This window comes from Eriocheir sinensis, unplaced genomic scaffold (assembly GCF_024679095.1).
Source record: "Eriocheir sinensis breed Jianghai 21 unplaced genomic scaffold, ASM2467909v1 Scaffold82, whole genome shotgun sequence".
NCBI lineage: Eukaryota > Metazoa > Arthropoda > Malacostraca > Decapoda > Varunidae > Eriocheir > Eriocheir sinensis.
The window spans coordinates 612,338-622,500 of NW_026112186.1; positions in this window are offsets into that span (position 1 = coordinate 612,338).

A 10,163-nucleotide genomic window follows, 5' to 3' on the forward strand; every position below is an offset into this window, starting at 1 on the left:
GTAGTAGTAGTAGAAAAAGTAGTTAGACCAAATCTGAGTACTTTTTCGTGTGTGTCAGGTCTTGATATGCCTTAACTACACATACCTAACCACGGCCCGGCGGACATAGAATCATAAGAGGGCAAAGGACGGAGCCTAAGAGTAATTACTGGGCTGCAAAGTTGGAACAGGGAAGGGAGGGCTGAGTTATCATTAGGCTGAAAGAGTGTCTGGGATGAAGGCAGGAAGAATGGGAAAAGAGGAGAGGAAGGAGGAACTGGGAGGGAGAAAAGGAAGGAGAGGAAGGTAGAAAGGGGATTGAAGAAGGGAAGGAGGAAGAACAAGCAGTAGAAAACGGAGGGAATTTAGGAGGGAGAGAAGGACATTAAGAAACGAGAATGGGAAGGAATAATGGAGATGAACGGGAGGTAGAAAATGTGAGAGGGAGGGAAAAAGAGTAAGTTGTATGAGAAGCGAAGAAGAGAAGAGGGAGGAGGAGAAGGAGCGGGAAGATAGAAAAGGGAACGAACAGGAGAAGGAAGAACGAGAAGTAGAAACAGGAGGGAACTTTGGAGGAAGCGAGGAAGGAAAGGAATACTGGAGATGAACGGGAGGTGGATAATGTGAGAGAGAGGATGGGGAGTAAGGTGAATGAGAAACAGAGAAAAGAGAAGAAGAAATGGGAAGAAACACGGAGTGGAAGGGAGGGAGTAGGGTGAGGATGGGGAGTAAGGTGAATGAGAAACAGAGAAAAGAGAAGAAGAAATGGGAAGAAACACGGAGTGGAAGGGAGGGAGTAGGGTGAGGATGGGGAGTAAGGTGAATGAGAAACAGAGAAAAGAGAAGAAGAAATGGGAAGAAACACGGAGTGGAAGGGAAGGAGTAGGGTGAGGATGGGGAGTAAGGTGAATGAGAAACAGAGAAAAGAGAAGAAGAAATGGGAAGAAACACGGAGTGGAAGGGAAGGAGTAGGGTGAGGATGCATTCTAAGGTATGATGAATTGGTGATTGGTGCGTGTGCGTGTATGTGTGTGTGTGTGTGTGTGTGTGTGTGTGTGTGTGTGTGTGGACGCGCGCGCGCGATGCGTGTCTAATAATTCACTGGCCTACAAGTTTTAACTTTTTTCTAGTGACCTAAGTTTGAGACCTGTTTTGGGGTAATTTGGTGTCACTGAGTTTACAAAAGACAATAGTTTTTTTCTATCACGTCAAGTTTTTTTTATCTATGGGCTGGTCCATATTGGCCCCAGCCATAGCTATAAGAGATATCACAGGTAATCATATATGTTGATATTTATTTTATCTATTTATTTAGACAGTTATTTATCTATCTAGACACACGCAAATATATAAATATATTGTATCTGTTAAAAGCGATGGTTGCTCTACACGAGTCTACAGTATGATCCTCATGAATGGAGACTCTTTATAGATAGTTCAAAAAAGATTTTAAAATATGTATTACTCCTACTGGTCACTCTGTGCATTTAAAAGAGAATCCTGAACACATTAAAACTGTATTAGACTTACTCAAGTTTGATTAACACAAATGGGTCATATGTGTGGATCTGAAAATGGTCAACTTTTTACTCGGCCAACAAGGAGGGCATACAAAATATCCGTGTTTCCTGTGTTTATGGGACAGCCGAGCGAAAGACAAACTTTGGGAACAGAAACTCTGGCCAGTTAAAAAAAGAAAGTTTGACTGTTGGGAAGAAGAATATCATGCACCAACCCCTTGTTGAGAGAGAGAAAATCATCTTCCCAGCCCTTCATATTAAACTAGGACTAATGAAGCACTTTGTCGAAGCTCTTAATGTGTAGGGTGACTGTTTCAAATTCATATGTATACACCATTTCCTGGCCTAAGTTATGATAATATAAAGGCTGGTGTTTTTGACGGGACAGAAAGTTAATGAAATGCCAAGACTTCTCGAGCTCGATGACTGACGTAGGAAAAAGAGCTTGGGACTCATTGGTGGCTGTTGTGAAGGGATTTTTAGGGAGCAAAAAGGCAGCAAGCTACAAGGGTTGGTGGAGACATTGCTTGATAGCTCTCATCTTTTAGGCTGCAGCATGAGCATAAAGGTTCATTTCCTCTAGAGCCATCTCGATGATTTCCTGCTTCTCTTGGAGACGTGAGCGATGAGCATGGCGAGCGCCTTCATCAAGATATCAAGGTTATGGGGGAGAGATATCAAGGCAGGTGGCACACACACATGTTGGAGTTAGACCTCATCTTGACTATGCGGTTCAGTTCTGGTCACCTTACTATAGAATGGATATCAAAATGTTAGAATCAGTGCAGAGGAGGATGACTAAGATGATTCAGGGGTTGAGAAACTTGCCATACGAGGAAAGACTCAAGCAGTTAAACTTGCATTCTCTAGAAAGGCGAAGGGTGCGTGGAGACATGATCGAGGTTTATAAATGGATGAAGGGCTTTAATAAGGGAGACATTCAGAAGGTTTTGTTGGTAAGAGAACCGGGTAGGAGACGAAGTAATGGGTTTAAACTGGATAAATTCAGATTCAACAGGGACATAGGCAAAAATTGGTTTACTAACAGGGTGGTGGATGAGTGGAATAGGCTTAGCAGTAATGTGATGAGTGCCAATACAATTGTCACATTAAAAAATAGATAAGATAAACTCATGGACAGCGATATTAGGTGGGGTTAGATACACGGGAGCTTACGTTCAAAGGAGCTGCCTCGAACAGGCCTACCGGCCTCTTGCAGACTCCTGCGTTCTTATGTTCTTATGTTCTTATGATGGCAGACTACTACTCAGAGTCCTTTCCTTGTCTCTATCTTCACCTTCTTGTCTCCTTTTCATCTCCTCACCTCTACCACACCTTCTTGTCACCTTTTCATCTCCTCACCTCTACCACACCTTCTTGTCACCTTTTCATCTCCTCACCTCTACCACACCTTCTTGTCACCTTTTCATCTCCTCTACCACACCTTCTTGTCTCCTTTTCATCTCCTTCTTGTCACCTTTTCATCTCCTCTACCACACCTTCTTGTCACCTTTTCATCTCCTCTACCACACCTTCTTGTCACCTTTTCATCTCCTCTACCACACCTTCTTGTCACCTTTTCATCTCCTCTACCACACCTTCTTGTCACCTTTTCATCTCCTTCTTGTCACCTTTTCATCTCCTTCTTGTCTCCTTTTCATCTCCTTCTTGTCACCTTTTCATCTCCTTCTTGTCACCTTTTCATCTCCTCACCTCTACCACACCTTCTTGTCACCTTTTCATCTCCTCACCTCTACCACACCTTCTTGTCACCTTTTCATCTCCTCACCTCTACCACACCTTCTTGTCACCTTTTCATCTCCTCACCTCTACCACACCTTCTTGTCACCTTTTCATCTCCTCACCTCTACCACACCTTCTTGTCACCTTTTCATCTCCTCACCTCTACCACACCTTCTTGTCTCATTTTCATCTCCTCACCTCTACCACACCTTCTTGTCACCTTTTCATCTCCTCACCTCTACCACACCTTCTTGTTTCCTTTTCATCTCCTCACCTCTACCACACCTTCTTGTCACCTTTTCATCTCCTCACCTCTACCACACCTTCTTGTTTCCTTTTCATCTCCTCACCTCTACCACACCTTCTTGTCACCTTTTCATCTCCTCACCTCTACCACACCTTCTTGTCACCTTTTCATCTCCTTCTTGTCTCCTTTTCACCTCCTCACCTCTACCACACCTTCTTGTCTCCTTTTCACCTCCTCACCTCTACCACACCTTCTTGTCACCTTTTCATCTCCTCACCTCTACCACACCTTCTTGTCTCCTTTTCACCTCCTCACCTCTACCACACCTTCTTCCCCTCATCTCCTCCTTCTAACCTTCATCCAAGAAGAGCAGGAAGAGGCAGGAATAGGTGACCTCAGACCTCCCTTTCTCCCCTGTCTTCTCACTTTCTTTCCTCTCTTCTCACTTTCCTCTTCTCACCTTCTCTTCTTACCTGTCCTTCATATCCTTTTTCCAGGTCTCACACAGTATAACCAGGAACAGGAGGACTAGGTTAACTCTGAACTCCTTTAATCACCCATTTCCTCTACTCTTTTCACCTTCTTACCTCTTCTCTTCTCACCTTATCTCCTCACCTGTCCTCCATCTCCTTTTTCCAACTCTCACACAGTATAACCAGGAACAGAAGGACTAGGTTAGCTCCGAACTCCTTTAATCACTCATTTCCTCTACTCTTTCCACCATTTTGCCTCTTCTCTTCTCACCTTATCTCCTCACCTTTCCCTCATCTCGTAACCCTCTCCCATGAAAACCATTAACAAGGAAGGAATGGACGAATTCTGAGCTCCTTTTCCCTTACCTCTTATCACTTTCTTCCCCCTCATCTCTGCTCACCGTGTGTCTTCTATTTCCACCTCGCCTCTTTACCTGCCCCTTACCTTCTCTTTCCAACCCTCACACGGGAAAACCAGGGAGAGGAAGGAATATATGAACCCAGAGCTCCTTTTGTCTCCTCTCCTCTTGCTTATTCTTGCTCCTCACCTCCGCTTTTTCCTCTTTCACCCAAGGACAGGAATACGTATAGATGAACTTAGAGCTCCTTTTGTTTCCTCACTTTTAACCTTCATCTCCTCTTCACCTCCTCATCTCCTCACCACTTTTCTCCTCATCCCCTCACCACCTTTCTCCTCATCTCCTTTTCCTCTCTTTCACCAACGAACAGAAAGGAATAGGTGAACTCAGACCTCCCTTTCTCTCCTCACTTCTCACATTCATCTCCTCTCTCCATCCTCATCTTCTTCACCCAAGACCATTAAGGACGAGGTTAAGTCTGACCTCCCTTCCTCTCCTCCCTCTCACCTTCTTGTCCCCGAGCTGCCTGACGCCGCAGGTGAGGTTGGCCGGGATGCCCACAGGTGTGGTGACCTCGACGGACGTGGGCAGGAAGTAAGGACAGGTGGGACACAGCTGATCCGCCTCCAGGGTTCTGTGGGCGGCACCTGCGGAGGGAGAGGGGGGGGAGGGGCTTCGTTTGGTGTGGGAGGCAGCGATGTGAGGGTTGGAGGAAGGAGGGAGGGTACAGGGGGAAGGGGGAAAGGGGTTGTTTGGTGTAGGAGGCAGGGGTGTGGTGGGGGAAGGAGTGGAGGGGGAGGAGGTAGAGAGGGGGATAGGGATTGGGGTAGAAGAAAGTGTTGGGAAACATCTGTGAGGTGGTGAGGTTGGTTGTACGTAGGTTTGTGGGCGGGAAGAGGGGAGGGGAAACTTTGGGGAGAGAACGTGAGGGAAGAGGGGAGGGGAAACTCTGGGGAGAGACAGTGAGGGAGGAGTGGAGGGGAAACTTTGGAGAGAGAACGTGAGGGAAGAGGGGAGGGGAAACTTTGGGGAGAGAACGTGAGGGAAGAGGGAGGGGAAAACTTTGGGGAGAGAACGTGAGGGAAGAGTGGAGGGGGAACTCTGGGGAGATAACGTGAGGGAAGAGTGGAGGGGAAACTTTGGGGAGAGAACGTGAGGGAAGAGGGGAGGAGGAACTTTGGGGAGAGAACGTGAGGGAAGAGGGTAGGAGGAACTTTGGGGAGAGAACGTGAGGGAAGAGGGAGGAGGAACTTTGGGGAGAGAACGTGAGGGAAGAGGGGAGGAGGAACTTTGGGGAGAGAGCGTGAGGGAAGAGTGGAGGGGAAACTTTGGGGATAGAACGTGAGGGAAGAGCGGAGGGGAAATTTTGGGGAGAGAACGTGAGGGAAGAGTGGAGGGGAAACTTTGGGGAGAGAACGTGAGGGAAGAGGGAGGGGAAACTTTGGGGAGAGAACGTGACGGAAGAGTGGAGAGGAAACTTTGGGGAGAGAACGTGAGGGAGGAAGGAGGGGAAACTTTGGGGAGAGAACGTGAGGGAAGAGTGGAGGGGAAACTTTGGGGAGAGAACGTGAGGGAAGAGGGAGGCCAAACTTTGGGGAGAGACCGTGACGGAAGAATGAGGGAAACTTTGGGAGAGAACGTGAGGGAAGAGTGGAGGAAACTTTGGGGAGAGAACGTGAGGGAAGAGTGGAGGGGAAACTTTGGGGAGAGAACGTGAGGGAAGAATGAGGGGAAACTTTGGGGAGAGAACGTGAGGGAAGAGTGGAGGGGAAACTTTGGGGAGAGAACGTGAGGGAAGAGTGGAGGGGAAACTTTGGGAAGAGAACGTGATTGAAGAGTGGAGGGGAAACTTTGGGGAGAGAACGTGAGGGATGTTTGTTGGGAAACTTTGGGGAGAGAACGTGAGGGAAGAGTGGAGGGGAAACTTTGGGGAGAGAACGTGAGGGAAGAGTGGAGGGGAAACTTTGGGGAGAGAACGTGAGGGAAGAGTGGAGGGGAAACTTTGGGGAGAGAACGTGAGGGAAGAGTGGAGGGGAGCTGATTGGAAAGGCTTCAGAGAGAGAGAGAGAGAGAGAGAGAGAGAGAGAGAGAGAGAGAGAGAGAGAGAGAGAGAGAGAGAGAGAGAGAGAGAGAGAATATCATTATAATATTATCACACACACATTTGACCTTCTGTCTGATCGCCAGTATGGGTTCCGCAAGGGGCGTTCTACTGGTGATCTCCTAGCCTTCTTAACTGACTCTTGGTCATCCTCTCTTAGCCGTTTCGGTGAAACTTTTGCTATTGCGCTGGACATATCAAAAGCTTTTGATAGGGTCTGGCACAAATCTTTGCTTTCCAAACTACCCTCCTACGGTTTCTATCCTTCTCTCTGTACCTTTATCTCCAGTTTCCTTTCTGACCGTTCTATTTCTGCCGTGGTAGACGGTCAGTGTTCTTCCCCTAAATCTATTAACAGTGGTGTCCCACAGGGTTCTGTCCTATCTCCCACTCTTTTTCTGTTGTTCATTGATGATCTTCTTTCCAAAACGAACTGTCCTATCCATTCCTACGCCGATGATTCCACTCTGCATTACTCAACTTCTTTTAATAGAAGACCCACCCTTCAGGAACTTAACGACTCAAGGCTGGAGGCTGCAGAACGCTTAGCCTCAGCCCTTACTATTATTTCCGATTGGGGCAAGAAGAACCTGGTGTCCTTCAACGCCTCAAAAACACAGTTTCTCCACCTATCCACTCGACACAATCTTCCAAACGACTAGCCCCTATTCTTTGACAACACCCAGCTATCACCTTCCTCAACACTAAACATCCTCGGTCTATCCTTAACTCAAAATCTCAACTGGAAACTTCATATCTCATTTCTTACTAAATCAGCTTCCTCGAGGCTGGGCGTTCTGTACCGTCTCCGCCAGTTCTTCTCCCCTGCACAGTTGCTGATAATACAGGGGCCCTGTCCGCCCTCGTATGGAGTATGCATCTCTTGTGTGGGGGGGCTCCACTCACACAGCTCTTCTGGACAGAGTGGAGGCTAAGGCTCTTCGTCTCATCAGCTCTCCTCCTCATACTGATAGTCTTCTAGCTCTTAAATTCCGCCGCAATGTTGCCTCTCTTTCTATCTTCTATCGATATTTCCACGCTGACTGCTCTTCTGAACTTGCTAACTGCATGCCTCCCCCCCTCCCGCGGCTCCACTGCACTCGACTTTCTACTCATGCTCATCCCTCTACTGTCCAAACCCCTTATGCAAGAGTTAACCAGCATCTTCACTCTTTCATCCCTCACGCTGGTAAACTCTGGAACAATCTTCCTTCATCTGTATTTCCTCCTGCCTACGACTTGAACTCTTTCAAGAGGAGGGTATCAGGACATCTCTCCTCCCGTATTTGATCTTTCTTTCGGCCACCTCTTTTGTTTCTTTTTTAGGAGCAGCGAGTAGCGGTCTTTTTTTATTATTGTTTTCTTTTTTGTGTGTGCCCTTGAGCTGCCTCCTTTGTTGTAAAAAAAAAAAACTGAACCAGTCACCAAATAAGTTCTAACACACTCTAGAAATGGGAAGCCATGTTTGTTTATGAGAAACATTTGCCATGGTTCATGATGAGTCTGCTGTGTGTGTGTGTGTGTGTGTGTGTGTGTGTGTGTGTGTGTGTGTGTGTGTGTGTGTGTGTGTGTGTGTGTGTGTGTGTGTGTGTCTGCTTGTTGTTACTCTATCCACGTGTTTATGTGGTCGGAGTCTAGATGGGTGGGTTGGCCGCTCATGCGCAATGATAGCAATGAGAACTGGCACGGAGGACCCACAGACACACCACACCCACAACAGCTTCTTCCTTCCATTTAACTGCAGCAACAAGTCCATAACTTGGGTAATGGCAGCACAAGCCGCGGCAGCCCTTACTTTAGCAGACGACACCATGTCGATACAGGGCAAGTGCTTTGTTTACGTTGTGGATGTGGATACGGGCAACCGACCTTGGCCGTGTGATGCCCACCCGGAAAACGTGGATTTGCCGGTTGCCCAAGCTGCCGCCAACGCGATGGGAAGAAAAAGGCCCGGTGTGACACCAGGTTACGGACAACCGACAACTCGCTCCCGGGTGGGCGCACGGTCGTTGCCAGTAGCCACAACGGTTAGAGGAAGACGGCCAGTGTGACACTGCCCCAAGTCAGCGAGGCCGCTGACCGGGTGAGCGCCGCCGATTACGTCATCGGACTCCCAGCGAATCACAAGCGTGTTTTCAGAGCTCAACAAATCGTAAGGCTTCATCTGTGGCCTTAAAACGACCCATTCTCTCTTCCTGTCTTCTTCCTTTTTCCAATGTATAGCAAGGGAGTAAAGGAGGAAAAAAAGTGAGCTCCGGGGGGCAGCATGAGCCAATTATAATAGCGCCACTATAAACAGTTGCCTGTGCCATGATGGGCTAGGGGCCGTCCATCACGCCCAGATGGATAGTTTACCGGCGCCATAGCCCACATGAAAAAGAAAAAGAAAAAAAAAATCCACGGGTCGGAACAGATAAGCGCTTTTTCAGTGTTTTCAATACCTCGAGTTTCACGATCCTCGAGTTTAGCGCTATACCTTCGGAAAGAGGCGAGCGCGAAACTCGAGATGGTTCTGTATGTATATATATATATATATATATATATATATATATATATATATATATATATATATATATATATATATATATATATATATATATATATATATATATATATATATATATATATATAAAGGGCAAATAAGAGAAAGCACAGGACGAAGGGAGGGTGGAGGGGAGGGGAAGGGAAATTGGCTGTGAATAAAGGAAGACGAGGAAGGGTTAGGGAAGGGAAAAGGGGAGGGAGGAAGGGAAGGGGCAGGGAAAGGGCTATTGTGGCGTCAGACAGAGGAGAGGGAGGATGGATGGGGCGATGGGGAGTACATGAACGTAAGGCGACTGTGATTTGTGATGATGGGGAGACGGGAAGGGGCAGGGGGGGGTGAGATTGGGGAATGGTATGAGGTAGGAAAGTAGGGCAATGATGGGAGGTGATGAAGGTAGAGATAAGGGGGAAGGGAGAGACAGAAAAGGGATCGTGGAGGAGAGTAAGAGAGAGGGAAGTATGGTAAGGGAAATAGGGGACGGGGGAAGAGGGAGACGCGTTGTTGGGGTAAGGATTTTGTAAGGGAAGAGGGAGAGAGTGAAGGGGTAAGAGGGGAAGGAGTGGTGGGGGATGGGAAGGGAGGAGGGGGCAGGCGATGTGGGGAGAGGGGGTGAGGGGTTCAGCTCCCTCCAAACAGTGAAATACGGTTATGGCATTACAAGCGTGACAGTTGAAGCGGTGATAGCGGTGAACGACTGTGTGTGTGTGTGTGTGTGTAATTCACCTCTTGGTCTGCTGCGGGTCTCTCGAGACAGCCAGCCGTTCCCCGACTGAAGAGCACATAGCTCGTAGTACCGATCTTTGGGTAGACCACTCACACACAACACACCGCGACAACGAGGTCACAACTCCTTGCCTGACGTCGCGTACCTACTCACTGCTAGGTGAACAGGGGCTACACGTGAAAGAAGATAAACCCAACTTATCTTCCACGGCCGGGGAATCGAACCCCGATCCTTCTGGTTGTGAGCCAGACGCTCTACCCCTGAGCTACCGTGTGTGTGTGTGTGTGTGTGTGTGTGTGTGTGTTATTCCCATCACCCTCTTTGCCACACATAAACCTTCCCTGCACATCCACACACTCATTGGCGCTTGAGAAGTGAGGAATTCCTGGGTTAATTTTTTTCGTTGTTATTTCATATTGATTTTTAATGTTATTTATAGATCGCTTAAATTATTCTTCTTATCATTGTTGTC